Source organism: Mustelus asterias, chromosome 6 (genome assembly GCF_964213995.1).
Source record: "Mustelus asterias chromosome 6, sMusAst1.hap1.1, whole genome shotgun sequence".
Taxonomy (NCBI): domain Eukaryota; kingdom Metazoa; phylum Chordata; class Chondrichthyes; order Carcharhiniformes; family Triakidae; genus Mustelus; species Mustelus asterias.
The window spans coordinates 68,291,373-68,310,888 of NC_135806.1; positions in this window are offsets into that span (position 1 = coordinate 68,291,373).

Below are 19,516 nucleotides of genomic sequence, written 5' to 3' on the forward strand. Positions count from 1 at the left end.
AATCTCTCCTCATAGCTAAGACCCTCCATACCAGGCAACATCCTGGTAAACCTTCTCTGCACTCTCTCTAAAGCCTCCACATCCTTCTGGTAGTGCGGCGACCAGAACTGGAGGCAGTACTCCAAATGTGGCCTAACCAGCGTTCTATACAGCTGCAACATCAGATTCCAGCTTTTATACTCTATACCCCATCCTATAAAGGCAAGCATACCATATGCCTTCTTCACCACCTTCTCCACCTGTGCTGCCACCTTCAAGGACTTGTGGACTTGCACACCTAGGTCCCTCTGTGTTTCTATACTCTTGATGGCTCTGCCATTTATTGTATAACTCCCCCCATTCTTCCAAAATGCATCACTTCACATTTATCTGGATTAAATTCCATCTGCCATTTCTCCGCCCAATTTTCCAGCCTATCTATATCCTGCTGTATTGTCCGACAATGTTCATCGCTATCCGCAAGCCCAGCCAACTTCGTGTCATCCGCAAACTTGCTGATAACACCAGTTACACCTTCTTCCAAATCATTTATATATATCACAAATAGCAGAGGTCCCAGTACAGAGCCCTGCGGAGCACCACTGGTCACAGACCTCCAGCTGGAAAAAGACCCTTCGACCACTACCCTCTGTCTCCTGTGGCCAAGCCAGTTCTCTAACCATCTAGCCACCTCTCCTTGTATCCCATGAGCCTTAACCTTCTTAACCAACCTGCCATGAGGACTGAGCAGCCTTGCTTTGAAATACTTCACCCATTGTGTAATTCCAACAGGTTTTGGATGGAACAATCTATGACTGTCATCGTTTCAGTATCCAGTAATTTGTGTTTTTAATGTATCTTCCATAGATAGTTACTAGTTTCAATGGGTGCCTGGGTTATAGGAAATGACTCTCTCTTCACACTTCCCCGGAGGGTGATTTGTTTGTTTCACACCCCGACCTTGGGATGTGTCCTTGAATTCTGAAGCAGTTTGCTCTGTTTCAGTTCAAGTTGCAAAATTTCCAGTCAGCTAAAAGTAGAAAAATGTTATTCTCCAAAAATAAAGGAACATAGCCTCGTGATAATGGAAATCAAAGGCACATTTTGTGGTCATAAATGACACGTGAATATAAATACAGCAAGTGGAATGTTAAAATATAATTACCCGCATTATGATCAAGCTCTTTGCTTGCCCAGAAATATGATTTGGATGTTCAGATAGTTCAGTGCCCAAGCTGCAATCTAACAGAAGACAGGTTACTCGTGGTTAAGAGCTGTTCTCTTAATCAGGAATCCATTTTGGGGCTATGTTGCTGATCATTTGCTTCTGTTTTTGGCCATCTCATTATTTTGCCTTCTTGTTGTTAGAGGTTTTCTTTTTCTAAAGTATGAGAGACATGTACTCCATGAATTTGTACTTTGAAAATCTTCAAACAACTCAATCTCTTCTTCTCTAGGCTGCATCCATGAGTGGCATGGTTGCACAGTGGATAGCACTGCTGCTTCACAGCGCCAGGGACCTGGGTTTGATTCCCGGCTTGGGTCACTGTCTGTGTGGAGTTTGCACGTTATCCCCGTGTCTGCATGGGTTTCCTCCTCAGGTGCCTGACTGTGGCGACTAGGGGAATTTCACAGTCACTTCATTGCAGTGTTAATTGTGACTAATAAAATTATTTGGGGATAGGCGAACAATGGCTCATTCCATGATTCTACTACATGGCAGGGTGAGGAGGGAGGCACCAAGTCTGCCAGTAATCAAACCCCATGCTGTTGAACCACACGCTAACCGTCCAGCCAACTGAGCTAACCTTTCCAATAATTACAGTAACAAAATAATAACAGCAGAAAAGACAGGTCACTTCAGAGTTTTCCGCAGGCAGATATATCCTGCAAGACATCAAGGAAGCATCCACACCTTGGATGCAAAGCTAGACCTAGCTCAGATATACAAGGCCATAAGGGCAGGAGCTGTGAAATTTGGACACAATGGAGATAAACCCATCAGACCACCCCGGGCTCCGTGTGTTCATGAGAAACTGGAGATAAAATCAAATACCTGCTTGTCAACCACATGTCAAATTCTAACAGCAGAGATCAATTGAGAACCACAAACATCGTTTTTATTGTTACCACAGTAAGGGATCATACCCAAAATTGATCAAATTAGGCAAAAAAATCTAACTTTATGCATAACAATATTTTTCTTAAAGGGACAAACCATCCAAATCCAAAATCATCGGAATCGAATTAAAATTATTGTTTTCATTTGAATTGGATCAAATTCAGATTCATTCCAAATGTTATATTGATTAAAGGTTATTCCAGTAGCAAATCTCCATTTTCTCTTTCTACAGTGCATATTAAGTATGATAACAGCTTGTTTCACAAGCCAGACCCAACACTCCACACGTTTAGACTCATAAATATGCAGCTTTTTTTTTTAAACAAAGCAAGATGTGATCATAATTAAACGTAAATGTTCCATGATTTAACAAATTACAAATGTGGAATAGATTTTCAATGTGGAAGACAGTTCCTTTCACTTTCTCCTGAGCGCTGAATGCAGCTTTCTTCTATCCACAGCTAATTGCTGTTCACAATCAGTTCATACAGGAAGTCAGCATGAAATTATCAGCTCTCAGCAAAGTCAAGCAAGTCACAGTATGTGGAGTTTATACAAGCCTAATGTGAAGCCCTGTTTCACAGTGCTAACAATGAGAAGTGGGAAGCTTATACTTTGAAGTCTGATTCATGGCAGCAGCCACCTTGAACAGACTGTTAACACGTCAACACTTAACAATTTTGCAGCTGTAATACAAAATGAGGTTATGGTAAAGGCTTTTTTAAATTCACGTGAAGTGAAAATTAGGTATATGACTATCATCACTGTGTGCCGTGCCTTTCATATTACAACAGCAATATGTACTTCCATTTCACTGTAAGAATACTCTCCTACTATATAAATATGCAAATGTCAGCTATTACTGACGACAGTGATTTGATGAAATTCATCCCAAAGGGCAATGCAGCCAAAACAAAATAATAAACACGAACTCTAGACATTCACAAGCCAAATTATTTGTGGAACTTTTATTGTATACTCGATGCTTTAGTAAATTGTGGCCAATGAAATCAAACCTGGTTGGTTAACACAACATGAAACCCTAACTTCAAATGCTTATGGGTATAATTTGAGTCAGCTAATTTTACAGTTAGCATTTGCACATTGGTGCCAGTGTTTGTAATCCAATACAGATCATGAAAGCTAATCTAGTTTAAGGAAATTTGACTAGAGTTAGGGCCTGTCCTGCGACAGTTTGTGAAGCACAATGGATATTTGTAATGCAATTGGGCTATTTGTCATGAGTGCAACTCGATGTAGTGAGTGGATTAAAGCAAAGATATTCTATCCTGTTTACTGTGTCTCAGAACTTGTTCTACATTGTATCAAGGTCAATTCTTAATTGCAGGATTGTGAAATTACAGTATCTGTGTAAACTCTTCTTCACCACTGTCACCTCTGAGGGTCCTGTTAACTATATACTATTCACCTGTAAAATGATAGCCTGTCATAAAAGAGAATGGCAGTGGTACCACCCAGCGTGATCAGTGACCTTGTGATGATTGAACCATTAAAGAAGGGACAGGAATAGAATTTCTCTTTGGCCAGAGCAGAAAGGAAAACACTTAAGCAATACTGCACTCAAGCTTCAGCTTGTGGCCAAATATTAGCTGGCAGTCTTGTTTAATCAGCTAGTTGTGTGTGTTTTGGTCAGAAATAGACTAAAATACACACAACAGGATAGGTTGGTAGTCCAAAAAAATAGAACAAACTGTACATATTGTGAGGTCAGATACTTTGCAAATCTTCCAAACACCATTTTGTATAAATTCCTTGATTGGTTATAGCCTTGTTTTGTATCCAGTATATGTGAGTATTATTGCATATTTAACTGAATATTTTCACTTAGTTATACAAGCTCCATTGTACAAGCTCCATTTTGAGTACAAGCTCCATTTTGGTTTTGCGATGCTCTGGGAGAAAGATGGAGTGGGTACAGTCTAAGGGGAGGTTTTCAATAGCGAATGGAAAACCCAGAGATAAGTGCAACAAATCCATCAGTGAATTTCCAACCCAGCCACCTCACTATCTAATTTCTAGCACAGTGGCATTGTGGTTAGGACAGCTGCCTCACAGCACCAGGGGCCCGGATTCGCTTCCCGGCTTTGAGTGGCTGTCTGTGTGAAATTTGTACATTCTCCCTGTGTCTGCGTGGGTTTCCTCCGGGTGCTTCGGTTTCCACCCACAGTCCAAAGATGTGCGGGTTAGGTGAATTGGCCAGCTATGCTAAGTTGCCCCTTAGTGTCCAAAAATGTGTAGGTTAGGTGAATTAGCCATGGTAAATGTATGGGGTTACATGGATAAGGTGGAGAAGAGTGTCTGGGTTGGATTCTCTTTCGGAGAGTCAATGCGGACTCAATGGGCTGAATGGCCCTTTCTTGGTAGAGAATTCCACAGGTTCACAACTCTCTGAGTGAAGAAGTTCTTCTCATCTCAGTTCTGAATGTCTTACCCCTTATTCTTAGACTGTGACCCCTAGTTCTGGACCTCCCTAACATCGGGAATATTCTTCACACATCTAGCCTGTCCATTCCCATCAGGATTTTATATGTTTTTATGAGATCCCCGCTCATTCTTCTAAATTCCAATGAGTACAAGCCCAGTTGATCCAGTTTCTCTGTTTACGTCAGTCCTGTCATTCCAGGAATCAGTCTGGTGAACCTTCGCTGGAGTCCCTCAATAGCAAGAATGCTCTTCCTCAGACTAGGAGACCAAAGCTGCACACAATACTCAAGGTATGGCCTCACCAAGGCCTTGCATAACTGCAGCAAGACATCCTTACTCCTATACTCAAATCCTCTTGCGAGCATGCCATTAGCTTTCCTCACTGCCTGCTGTACCTGCATGCCAACCTTCAGCGACTGTTCCACCATGACACCCAGGTCACGTTGCACTTCCCCTTTTCCGAAACTGCCACCATTCAGATAATAATTTTCCTTCCTGTTTTTGCCACCAAACTGGATGACCTCACATTTATCTACATTATATTGCATTTGCCAAGTATTTGCCCACTAAGTCTGCCTGTCCAAGTCACCCTGCAGCCTCTTAGCATCCTCCTTACAGCACACACTGCCACCCAGCTTAGTGTCATCTGCAAATTTGGAGATATTGCATTCAATTCCTTCATCCAAATCATTAATGTATATTGTGAATAGCTGGGGTCCCAGCACTGAACCCTATGGTACCCCACTAGTCACTGCCTGCCACTCTGAAAAGGACTTACTTATTCCCACTCTCTGCTTCCTGTCTGCCAACTAGTTCTCCATCCACATCAATACATTACCATGAACTTTAATTTTGTTCACTAATCTCTTGTGTGGGACCTTGTCAAAAGCCTTTGCAAAGTCCAGATACTCAACATTCTCTGGTTTACCCTTGTCCACTCTACTGGTCACATCCTCAAAAAATTCCAGAAGATTTGTCAAGCACGATTTCCCTTTAGTGAATCCATGTTGACTTGGACCCATTCTGTTACCGCTTTCCAAATGCTCAGTTATTACATCCTTAATAATTGACTCCAACATTTTCCCCACCACCGATGTCAGGCTAACCGGTCTATAATTCCCTGTTTTCTCTCTCTCTCCTTTTTTAAAAAGGTTATATTAGCTACCCTCCAATCCATTGGAACTCTTCCAAAATCTATAGAGTGCTGGAAAATGATCACCAATGCGTCCACCATTTCTAGGGCCACTTCCTTGAGTACTCTGGCATGCAAAGCAACAGGCCCTGGGGACTTGTTGGGTTTTGACACCAGCAATTTCCCCAATAAAATTTCCTGACTAATAAGGACTTTATTTCCTTGAGTTCGTCCTTCATGCTAGACCCTCTGTCCCCTAGATTTTCCGGAGTTTATTGTGAAGACAGATCCAAAGTATCTGTTCAGCTGGTCTGCCATCGCTTTGTTGTCTCACAACACCAGGGTAAAGTCCAACAGGTTTATTTGGTAGCACAAGCCACAAGCTTCCGGAGCGCTGCTCCTTCATCAGGAAAAAAAATGGTTCGATCAAGCAGACGCAGCATGGATTCATGAAGGGAAAGTCATGTTTGATGAATTTACTAGATTTTTATGAAGATATAATGAGTGCAGTTGACAGAGCGGAACCGGTGGATGTGGTGTTTTTGGATTTCCAGAAGGGGTTCGATAAGGTGCCTCACAAAAGGTTGCTGCAGAAGATTAGGGTACACGGAGTTGGGGGTAAAGTGTTAGCGTGGATTGAGGATTGGCTATCTAACAGGAAGCAGAGAGTTGGAATAAATGGGTGCTTTTCTGGTTGGCAGTTGGTGACTAGTGGTGTGTCGCAGGGATCGGTGCTGGGGCCTCAACTGTTTACTATATACATAGACGATCTGGAGGAGGGGAACGAGTGTAGGGTAACAAAGCTTGCGGATGATACAAAGATGAGTGGGAAAGCGAATTGCGTGGAGGATGCGGAAAGTCTGCAGAGAGATTTGAATAGGCTAAGTGAGTGGGCGAGGATCTGGCAGATGGAGTATAATGTTGACAAGTGTGAGGTTATCCACTTTGGAAGGAATAATAGTAAAATGGACTATTATTTAAATGGTGAAAAATTACAACATGCTACTGTGCAGAGGGACCTGGGGGTCCTTGTGCATGAATCGCAAAAACTCAGTTTGCAGGTGCAGCAGGTGATCAAGAAGGCAAATGGAATGTTGGCCTTTATCGCGAAGGGGATGGAGTATAAAAGCAGGGAGGTCTTGCTGCAATTGTACAAGGTACTGGTGAGGCCGCAACTAGAGTACTGTGTGCAATTTTGGTCCCCTTATTTGCGGAAGGATGTATTGGCCTTGGAGAGAGTACAGAGAAGGTTCACCAGGTTGATACCGGAGATGAGGGGGTTAGCTTATGAGGAGAGATTGAGTAGATTGGGCCTGTACTCGTTGGAATTTAGAAGGCTGAGGGGAGATCTTATAGAGACATATAAGATAATGAAGGGGCTAGACAGGGTAGAGGCAGAGAGATTCTTTCCACTTAGAAAGGAAACAAGAACTAGAGGACACAGCCTCAAAATAAGGGGGAGTCAGTTTAGAACAGAGTTGAGGAGGAACTTCTTCTCTCAGAGGGTAGTGAATCTCTGGAATTCTCTGCCCATTAAGCAGTGGAGGCTACCTCGTTAAATATGTTTAAGTCACAGGTAGATAGATTTCTGATCAATAAGGGAATGAAGGGTTATGGTGAGCGGGCGGGTAAGTAGAACTAAATGACTATCAGATCAGCCATGATCTTATTGAATGGCGGGGCAGGTTTGAGGGGCTAGATGGCCTACTCCTGCTCCTATTTCTTATGTTCTGATGTTCTTATGTGGCAATGGTAGCAATCCTGAGATTACTACCTTTGAGGTCCTACTTTTTAGTTTAATTCCTAAATCCCTAAATTCAGCTTGTAGGACCTCATCCCATTTTTTACCTATATCATTGATGCCTATATGCCCCACAACACCTGGCTGTTCACCCTCCCCTTCCAGAATGCCCTGCAGCCGCTCCAAGACATCCTTGGCCCTTGCACCGAGGAGGTAACATACCACCCTGGAGTCTCGTTTACGCCTGCAGAAACACTTATCTATTCCCCTTTTACTGATGAATTGCCTATCACCAAAGTTCTACCACTCTTTTTTCTGCCCCCCTGTGCAGCAGAGCCAGCTATGGTGCCATGAACCTGCCTGCTACCACCTTCCCCTGGTGAGCCATCTCCCCAACAATATCCAATATGGCATATCTGTTTTGGAGGGAGATGACCGCAGGGGACCCCTGCACTGCCTTCCTACTCTTCCAAGTGCAGGGGAATGGAATGGTCATCCATTTCCCATCTCCCTCAGTAATTTTTATCTGCAGTGTGACCAACTCACTGAACGTGCTATCCACGACTTCCTCAGCATCGCGGATGCTCCAAAGTGAGTCTTTCCGCAGCTCCAGAGCAGTGAGGCAGTCTAACCAGAGCTGCAGTTGGACACACCTCCTGCACATGCAGGAGTCTGGGACACCGGCAGGGTCTCTGAATTCCCACATTGCACAGGAGGAGCATGATACTGGTCTGGGATCTCCTGCCATGACTTAACCCTTAAGTTAAATTAACAACAAAAACTACAATGCCAAGAGAAAAAAAATGAGTGAAAAGAAATGGAAAACTACTTACCAGTCACCAGCCAATCACTTACCTGCTGGCTGTGATGAATGTGGGCCATCGTGACACAATCTCAACTCCAGTTCAAAGAGTTTGGAGTTGGGAAAGGAAGAGAAGGGAGGAGCAGAATGGAGTTCAGATGGACAAAGCCTTGTTTCAATGACGACATCTTGGATATGGTGCAAGGGGCTGTAAGGAGTCAGAGGGATATACTCTTACCAATGAGAAGAAGCCTGAAGCCGAGACCAAGAAGATGTGATTAGAAGTGGCACTGGAGGTCCACAGCAGGAGTTCAGTCCCATGTTTCTCAAATCAGTGTAGAAAGTAGGTTAATGACTCAACATGATAGCAGAGCGATGAGAGGATTCACCTCAAGCAAGATAAGAACATAAGAACGTAAGAACTAGGAGGAGGAGTAGACCATCTGGCCGCCCGAACCTGCTCCGCCATTCAATAAGATCATGGCTGATCTTTTTGTGGACTCAGCTCCACTTATCCGCTCGTTCACCATAACCCTTAATTCCTTTACTGTTCAAAAGTTTATCTATCCTTGCCTTAAAAACATTCAATGAGGTAGCCTCAACTGCTTCACTGGGCAGGGAATTCCACAGATTCACAACCCTTTGGGTGAAGAAGTTCCTCCTCAACTCAGTCCTAAATTTGCTCCCCCTTATTTTGAGGCCAATGCCCCAAGTTCTAGTTTCACCCACCAGTGGAAACAACTTCCCTGCTTCTATCTTATCTATTCCCTTCATAATCGTGTATGTTTCTATCAGGTCTCCCCTCATTCTTCTGAATTCCAATGAGTATAGTCTCAGTCTCTCCTCATAAGTCAACCCTCTCAACTCCGGAATCAACCTAGTTAATCTCCTCTGCACCCCCTCCAGTGCCAGTATATCCTTTCTCAAGTAAGGAGACCAAAACTGTACACAGTGCTCCATGTGTGGCCTCACCAGCACCTTATACAGCTGCAACATAACCTCGCTGTTTTGAAACTCCATCCCTTTAGCAATGAAAGACAAAATTCCATTTGCCTTCTTAATTACCTGCTGCAACTGCAAACCAACTCCTTGTGATTCTTGCATAATGGGGTTCTGTTGAATGCCACAGGCACTAATGCCTTTTTCCATGGAGTAACCACCTCTCACATCCCGATCTATCCATCCGACACTCCAACTCACCTTCATCCTTATGCAACATCATGTTTCTGCTTCATAGTTACCCTCACCACTGGACTCTGACATACACCTGCAACACAGGTATCTTAGTGGTTGGAACCTGCTGCATATTGATAGGGTGGAAGCCCCTGTACTTGCCAGATGCCCCTGGTTGTTCTGGAGGTGCAAGAAATGCCATGGCCAGAATTTTACGTTAGAAATTGAGACATGCGCCTAAACTGAAAGTGCATAAAATTACATGAAAAGACGTTGGGCGCAAATCAATGTCTTCGTGCCTTCACGTGATAGTTTGGTGGGTGTGTGCACAAGTTGGAAGAGTACCCAACAACAATCAAGAAGCCAATTTAAATTAATTAAACACCTTTACTTTGGATTTACTTTGTGAAGTTGGTTTTTTGTTTATAGCACAGAGAGTGCTTCAGCAGGCCCATCGTGCACCTATAACCCTGCATTGGTCAGAAACCTGCAACGTTGATGTGCAGGAAGATGTGGCCCATTCAGTATTGACACATCATTGAATGATAAATTAGTACCCACATTAATACTGATGAGCACTCAAAAGATATGTTGGAGCATTGCTTTCATTGTAGAAGGAACTTCCATAGCTCTGCATTGTGCATGTGGAGAGTGGGAAGCAACAAAGGATTCATGTTCAACCATAAATGCAGTAACGATAGAGCTATGAAGAGAGACTGGGTAGGCTTGAATTGTTTTCTTTAGTGCAGAGAAGGCTGAGGGGGGACCTGATTGAGGTGTATACGATTACGAGGGGAATGGAGAGGGTGGATAGGAAGCAGCTGTTCCCCTTAGTTGAAGGATCAATAATAAGGGGGCATAATTTTAAGGTGAGGGGCTGTAGATTTAGAGGGTACCTGAGGAAAGTTTTCTTCACCCAGAGGGTGCTGAGAGCCTAGAATATACTGCCTGGTGTTGGCATTCTCCTCGGGGACAAGGCAGCATTGATATGGAAGTGAGAATGTATATCCATAAATTATAGCAAATGGTGACAAGTTAGTTTGTGTGTGGATAATTATGAATGAGTCATTGAAGTGTGTGAATGTGTAATCAGAGGTAAATTATAATTGGGAGCAATAAAGGATGAGGAGGTGGTAATGGAAGGGCTGCTGTTCACTATTTGCATAAACGAGTTGAACTCAGGCATCAGAAACAGTTTAAAGAATTTGCGGATGACGCCAAATTGGCAGATATGTTTGCCAATGAGGAAGGCCACAACAAAGGATTTTTAAAAACTTGCGGAATCAGCAAATAAATGGCAAATTAACACAATTAAGTGTGGGGTAGTGCACTTCAGACCTTAAGACCATAGGATGAAGGAGCAGAAGTAGGCCATTCAGCCCATCGAGTCTGCCCTGCCATTCAATAAGAACATGACTGATCTGATGTGATAATCCTCAGATCCACTTTCCTTCCTTATCCACATAACCCTTGATCCCCTAACTGATTAAAAATCTGTCTACTTCAGCCTTGAACATGCTTAATGATCCAGCCTTTACATCCTTCTGCAATAAAGATTTTCACAGTTTCATTACCCTCTGGGAGAAGAAATTCCTCTTCATCTCTGTCTTAAATGGACAACCTCTTACTCTGAGATTATGCCCTTCAGAAGGAAGAATGAGGGGACCACATATTCCTTGGAAAATAAGAGAACTGGGGTCATGTCAGGGTTTAAAATTCAAGAAATCTGACACTGGAATCCAATCTGCCCAAATCCCATCTATTTCTGGTGTTAACAGATGTGGGACAGAAGTGGGGTGGCCAATCAATCGAGAAAGACACATCCATCATTTAAATATTGTAGCAAGGAAAGACTTGCTTTTATATAGCATTGTTCATAACCACAGGATAAAGCAAAACATTTCACAGCCAATGAAGTGCAGTCACTATTATACTGTAAGATACACCACTGCCAACTTGTGCACAGCAAGCTCCCACAAACACTGATGAGTAGATAATCAGTGTTAGTGATTTTGATTGAGGGATGAAAGTTGACCAGACGGGTAGGTATAATGCTCCTGCACTTCTTCAAAATGCTGCCACGGGATCTTTCACATCCACCTTGGAGGGCACACAGGGCTTCAATTTAGCATCTCACCCAAACAAATGATACCTCTGTGATGCGCTATCAATAAGGCGAAAGACTACCGGTGTGCCAATACAAGTGTAGGCTTTTATTCACAACAGAATCAGGAGTAGATCCCAACAAATAACCGTCCTGGACTGAACAAGGGGGAGGAGACAGCCACCTTTATACTAGGTGCCGAGGGGAGGAACCAAACTGGAAGGGGATGTGTCCAGGTATGACAAACACACACAACGGTGGTCCATATAGGACAAAGGCACAACTGAGGTCCACCACACTCTGGTAGTGCAGCACTCCCTCAGCCCATATTTATGTGCTCAAGTCATGATGTAGAATTGAACCCACAACATCTTGACTCAGGAGCGAGCCAACTGAGCCACAGCAGCCTGCCTTTATTTCAGCACTCGTTCTATTTTTCTCTTACGTTGGCTGGGTTTCCCAGGACTCCAGAAACCCAGAAGATGAAAGCAGGCAAGAAGTGCTAAAAACCATTGGCTCAATTCTATGGACCACCCAAGGGCAGGAAAACAGGTAGTTGGACCTGTAAATTTAAGTGGGTGCCATTAGACAATGTATCCATTGCTGATCCATCTGCCACCGCCCTCTCCACAATTTTACGGGTGACAAGGAAGACATCGGTGGGTCACCAGCCTGTGGTTCAATTGATGCCTTTGAGTGGGCAATTAATGGCTAATTAAGGGCCTCATCTTGCCTTCGCTCTGATATAACAAGCAGCGGGAGAGACCTGTGCCCAGTGTGTAGTTCAACAAGTTTAACCCTGTGAGCAGCTAAAAGCAGCTGGGTAGGGGATGGTTCCTTCACAGATTGCCTGTCTCAATTGGAGGCCCCTCACACAGTTTTGTCTCTCCACAGCCACCCTCCACCCATTCTGCCCAGCATGTACTTTGTTTGGGCCTATCAACCTGACCCCAGAGAGATCTTGGACTTAGTGTGATAAGTCTGTGGAGGCCAAAGTCCCTTCACCAAAACCCCTTTATTTACAACTCTCACAGCTGTACACAGAGTGCTATCAGTTCGCAGTTTACCTCCCAGGGCATCAGAGGAACTGACACTCCCAGTTAAGTACAAGGCAAAGACTTCCTGATTGGCTCATCAATTGGATCCTTAACGTGGGAGTTCATACTCCAACAGGCCAACCTGAATGGCCTGATTGAAGCCATTACACTAAGCTGAATGTCCACGTCCATTGCTGAATGCCAGGGAGCCCAGCTCAGCAGAACATCCAGCCTTATGGTGTAAGGTGGTTTACAGAACCGCTTGTGGGTCCCAAGGAGAAAGCATTTCCCCCAGGCCCAAAAACATTCCAGCTAAATCCCATCCTGAACGTTGTCCTCCCTCCCTTCCACATTCCTTTCCCAGCCACCGTTAAACTACCCACCCACCTCCTTCCCCATCCCTCTCTCTAACAACCATCAGAACCGCCAACCCTACCCCACTGATCACCATCGGACCATTATCAGAAATTTTCAACCACCATTAAATCCCGACCACCATCAGATCCCACCGACCACCACGATCCCACTACCTCCTCCATCCCCATCAAAAACCAACCTTGTTCCCCCTCTGCACCATTAGACTTAGCTGGTCTCCTCCTCGTACTGTAGGCTACCCAGCTGACAGGCCTGTCAATCAGGCTGCCAGTGGGTAGCAAACCGACAAGACAAACTTAAAGGAAGTTTGCTGTTAAAAACAGTCGGAAAACCCATTCTTCCAGTTTTCCCAAGCTCAAACTAATCCCCCGGAACACAGATGCCTCTGGGCTAAAATTCCGTGATGCAGTTGCACTGTAGAGGGTGCAGAAAAGATTTACAAGGATAATAACAAAACTGAGATTACAGCAATCAGAAAAGATTAAACTGCAGCTCCTATTTTAGAAAAGAGAAGTTTGAATGGTGAGCTGATTGGTCTTTCAAACTATGCAAGGGATTGATCGAATAAAGAAGATTTTTCACTTGTGGAGAGACCAGAATTATGGGTCATGAATGTGAATCTGTTACTAATAGATCCCAATGCCTTGAAGTTGAGAAGCTTTCTGCTTACCTACCTGTAGTTGGCAGCCATAAACTGCACTGAACAAACCTCACCAAAACTAACTTCATAAAGTATTCCTTCATTACCTGTCAGGTCCCTCATTAACAAATTTAGAGAATATAAATAACCTAAACTATCTAAGAAATGAATCCTGATGAATGTAGCTGTTTCCATACTTATGGTGGCACAGTAGTTAGCACTGCTGCCTCACAGCGCCAGGGTCCTGGATTCAATTCCGGCCTTGGGTGACTGTGTGTGTGGAGATTGCACATTCTCCCTATGTCTCTGTGGGTTTTCTCTGGGTGTAGAGTTTCTTCCCACTGTGCAAAGATGTGCAGGTTAGGTGGATTGACCATGCTAAATTGCCCCTTAGTGTCCCAAGATGTGTAGATTATATGGATTAGCCATGGTAAATGTATGGGGTTACAGGGATAAAGTGGGGGAAAAGGCCTGAGTAAGGTACTCTGTCAGAGAGAGCCGAGCAGACTCGATGGACCGAATGGCCACTTTCTGTACTGTAGGGCTTCTATGATTTCTGTGTGAGAGTCAGCAATAGAGATATTGGGCTGAATTAATGGGGAATGGGGTGTTGCTAATGGGAGAGATTCTGATTTCAGAGGCTACTCAGGCAGACACACTGGATCCAGCAAATAGATACGAACGTACACACCTCCTAGTTTTGTCAAGTCCTCACCTCAATTCACCTGCCAGGGTTCCTGATACCCAGGAAAACAGGCTGAGCAGCCTCTTTATCCAATTTAAAGTACCAGCCTGCCTGGTTGAAAAAGATGGGCTGTCCACACATCTGGCTTGAATTAAACTTCAGTTAAAGCCGAGTGGGGGACTGGGATAAGGTCCAGGGTGGGGGGTGGTGGGGCGGAGAGTGAGTGAGAGGGCGGGAGTGGGGAGAAGGGAGGTCTGGAAGATGGTTAGATGTGGGTTTGGATCGCAAATTGATTTTAACACTTCAACACCCACCTAACTCAAGCTCACCCTTTTCTTAGTTTAAAACACCCCCCTTTGCACTGAGACACAGGGATTGTTCCTAGGTATTGTTAAGAGACAGCAACACTTAACCCCTATTTAGAACTGGCAATTGGAGGTCGGAACTCAGGGTTCCTGAGCATTCGATGGCGGGAAACTACCACATATACACAGTTTGGGGTTTTTACAACTTCAGGCCGGGAACTGACCCTGTATACCTGCACAGAAACAAAAGTGAAACAGCGTGAAACTGCAGGTCAGGTGATCTGAACCGTAGTGCCATTACTGAGCACATATCCCAGGGAGCAGGACATGGGGAGAGAGACAAGAGGTCCAGAAGAAAGTTCCAGGCAGAGACAAATAAGGGGTCAAAACGATTCCCCAGAATTCAAGTTTAAAGAAAGGAACAGAGTAATAAGGTCCAATTTTTAAAAAAAGAGCTGTGAGGTGCAAACCTGAAGCAAAGTGGGTTGAGAAAAGCCCTGAAGATCTGAGGAGGCAGCCAAAAGTTGGTGACTCTTTACTGCAGGCCTATGGAGCAGTGGTGTTCTGCTTGGCATGGCCAAAGATCTGAAAATATACTTGGAAGGTGTGATTGAAATCCTGGAGATGGATCCTTGTGGAAGTCATTTGCATGGGCCCAACATTTTAAGAGAATTCTAAGGCAAGTTCTTCAAATGTGGAGATTGGAAACCCTCATGAGAAAGACAAAGTTTCCATGAGATTGGTTGGCTCACAATGTGGCAAACGTCTGGGTGGGTTGTTGAGAAATCCATGGGAACTGCTTTGGTTGCATCAGCCATTTATTTTGGACGGTGGTGCGTCTGACCATAGTTTGCCTGTTGATTCACATGTACTTCATACTTCATACTTTTCAATTGTTTTATATTTCTGAATTTGCCTGTGTCTGTAAAAATATTGCTGGCTGAAGGAATTGTGGCGATTTAAATTACCTTGTGTTCGTATTGAGAATTTTACAACCTCTTTGTCTGGTGTAATGCATTTCATTTTTTCTTGTTTAATAAGTGTTTTATTCTTTGTGTTAAAAGATGTCTGTGAATTTGTTCAGGAACTATCCTCCACAGTTTCTGAAAATAAACAAAGTTAGAATACATGAAGCGAGCTTTCACTCTTGAATCTGACTTGTCCAGTGTTCACGTCAGCTGGCGTCCTAACAATCGATATTGGTAAACAAGGAGAGATAGAAAGCAAAAAATAAATTCGACACAGACCAACTGTGGAGAGATCCAACAGCAGAGTAGTTTAACAAAGAAAGAGGACAACAATAATTTCCTCTCACCAACCAGACCTCTTCAGACTAAACATGTCATGGATTTTAGCCAACCACTTTAACCTCCTAGAAAGAAAGAAACATAGGAAATAGGAGCAGGAGTAGGTCATTCCATCCTTCAAAGCTGCTTCGCCATTCCATATGATCATAGCTGATCCTATATCTCAGTGTCATACTCCTGTGTTCTTCCCATGTCCCTTGGTGCCTTTAGAACTTGAAGGAAAGTTCTGGACACCTACAATCAGGTATGTAAAGGTGATGAAACAGATCTCCATAATATTTATCCATCCCCTCATCCGCACTGCTCAACACTCGCCTACCACCCCGACCCAGTTCCAGCAGCCTATGGCCTGTGGAGTGTTTGATCAACTCATTTTATACAAATCATATAAACTTTTGTTAACATTCTCAACTGATATTTATTCAACTATTTTATCAGAGAATTAATGAACATAGTTTCAGATACTTTGTTGAAAAGTTATCCATTTACTGTTTGGAAGATAGGGATTTTTTTTCTTATGTCTAACGGAGCTTGAGATTAGTTCATTTTAAACTTTTGCCTCAGATTTTACGTTCGCTGTTCAAGTTAAATAGCTGATTTACATTTGCACAGCAATAAAATTAAAACACTTAGGGCATTCTCCCTTATCAATCTGCTTGTTTTCCTCAATAAAAAATATTTACTGAGCAAAAAAAAACTATAGAATTTGTGAGTTCTGGTTATTTAATGTAGGTTTAACCAAGAATCAGAACCTCAGATATAGAACCATAGGATCCCTACAGTGCAGAAGGAGGCCATTTGACCCATTGAGCCTGCACCGACAACAATCCCACCCAGGCCCTATCCCTATAACCCCATGTATTTATCCTTCTAGTCCCCCGACACTAAGGGAGTATTCTTCATTACCAATCAACCTAATTTGCACATCTCTGGACCCTGGGAGTAAACAGGAGCACCCGGAGGAAACCGGCGCAGACACGGAGAGAACGTGCAAACTCCACACAGACAATGAACCGAGGCTGGAATTGACCCCGGGACCCTGGCATAGGCAGCAGTGCTAACCACTGTGCCAGCGTGCCACTCCATATGATATGTTTCAGCCCTGTGAGCACCTCCTCAGATAAATGAGCTCTGTGTTCCACATTCACCCCATGAACCCTCCTCTGAGCCCTCACTGACGCACCAATGCTCTTATATTCAGATCCATTTCAGCTGTCGTTACCCCAGCCTTTTTAATGGTGAAAGATTCAGGGGATTTAAAATTACTTGGAAGCTGAAAACGTTTTAATTTTGCTGCTTGGGATGAAAGAATCGGCTGATGATTCACAGAAAATTGTCAGGATGATTGTGAAACTTTCCTCCCACATGTTTGCACCAGCATGCATTAATGATCCGTCAACGTGGGGAAAATTACCATCTACTTATTTGTGCATTTATTTGTTTATAGTCAGCCAGCAGGAACACTAATATCAATATTTCTTAATGATCATCAATAAATAATACCAGACTAATGTTAGTCCTGCTCATCAACTCTATAAAACTAGCTCGACTGCCTTCACATCACCACGGTTTATGGATCAGCTGAGTGCTCGCGAGCCACAAGTCTCCCTGGCAGTTATATTAAAGGCGTCAGGGATATTGGTGGTTTAAAGTTTATTGGTCAGGTGAAAATCGAGATGATAATTGCATTACTCTGAAAAGAGCAACCACAAGGCACATAAAACAGTTGGTCAGGTTCCCAACCTGAAAGTGGTCTGCTGTTTGGGAAAGCCTAAGTGAAAAGATTCCACCCATTGTCCGCAATCTCCCATCCTTGTTCACAGCTGGGATTTTCCGCTGCTGCTGAAAGTGAATGGAGTTTTGGCTGGAATGCCAAATTTTCCATTCTCGCTTGCAACGGGTCTTGCCACGGACGAGACTGAAGAATCCTACTCATTCAACTCTGTTTCTTGCTCCACTGAAGCTGCCAGGCCCGCTGAGAATTTCCAGCATTTCCTGTTTTTATTTTGAGAATCATCAGTACTTTGCTCTTGTAATAGTATTTATTACCAAATGAATAAAGAAGATAGTCAACATGAATTTGTGAAGGGCAAGTCTTGCCTCACAAATTTGATTGAATTTTTTGAGGAGGTAACTAAGTGTGTCGATGAAGGTAGAGCAGTTGATGTCATATACATGGATTTTAGTAAGGCGTTTGATAAGGTCCCCCATGGTCAGCTCATGAAGAAAGTAAGGAGGTGTGGGATAGAGGGAAACTTGGCCAATTGGATAAGTAACTGGCTATCTCATAGAAGACAGAGGGTGGTGGTGGATGGAAAATTTTCAGACTGGAGACCAGTTACCAGCGGTGTACCACAAGGATCAGTTCTGGGCCCTCTGCTATTTGTGATTTTTATAAATGACTTGGAGGAGGGGGCTGAAGGGTGGATCAGTAAATTTGCAGATGACACCAAGATTGGTGGAGTAGTAGATGAGGTGGAGGGCTGTTGTAGGCTGCAAAGAGACATTGATAGGATGCAGAGCTGGGCCGAAAAATGGCAGATGGAGTTTAACCCTGATAAGTGCGAGGTGATTCATTTTGGTAGGACAAATTTGAATGCGGATTACAGGGTCAAAGGTAGGATTCTGAGGAATGTGGAGGAACAGAGAGATCTTGGGGTTCATATCCACAGATCTCTGAAGATTGCCACTCAAGTGATTAGAGCTGTGAAGAAGGCCTATAATGTGTTAGCGTTGATTAACAGGGGGTTTGAGTTTAAGAGCTGTGGGGTTATGTTGCAACTGTACAGGACCTTGGTGAGACCACATTTAGAATATTGCGTGCAGTTCTGGTCACCTCACTATAAGAAGGATGTGGAAGCACTGGAAAGAATGCAGAGGAGATTTACCAGGATGCTGCCTGGTTTGGAGGGTAGGTCTTATGAGGAAAGGTTGAGGGAGCTAGGGCTTTTCTCTTTAGAGCGGAGGAGGTTGAGAGGCGACTTAATAGAGGTTTATAAGATGATGAGGGGGATAGATAGAGTGGACGTTCAGAGACTATTTCCTCGGGCAGATGTAGCTGTTACTAGGGGGCATAACTATAAGGTTCGTGGTGGAAGATATAGGAGGGATGTAAGAGGTAGGTTCTTTACTCAGAGAGTGGTTGGGGTGTGGAATGGACTGCCTGCTGTGATAGTGGAGTCGGACGCTTTAGGAACTTTCAAGCGGTTATAGGATAGGCACATGGAGCACACTAGAATGATAGGGAGTGGGATAGCTTGATCTCGGTTTCAGGAAAAGGTTCGGCACCACATCGTGGGCCGAAGGGCCTGTACTGTGCTGTACTGTTCTATGTTCTATGTTCTATGTTAGAACGTTGTGTCAGGATGATCTTTGTGATCACACTGAGTTGTAGGGTTCCAGTGAAGCAATACGTATTACCAGTTAACAACTGATCAGGTTATAGCAGTGCTACTGACAGCTAAACCACATTGGCTTTGAGAGAAAGGGTAAATAATGGAGTGGATCAGAGCAGAGGGAAATGCAGAGGTATTTATCAGTTTTGTGTGAATAACTGCAAACTGGGAGCTTGTTAAATGAGTTATGGAGTGTGTGGGAGTATAATTGTTAAGTGTGCGCATAAGAGGATAGCAGCATTGCTGGGAAACTGTGGGTGGGTTTCTGCAATTT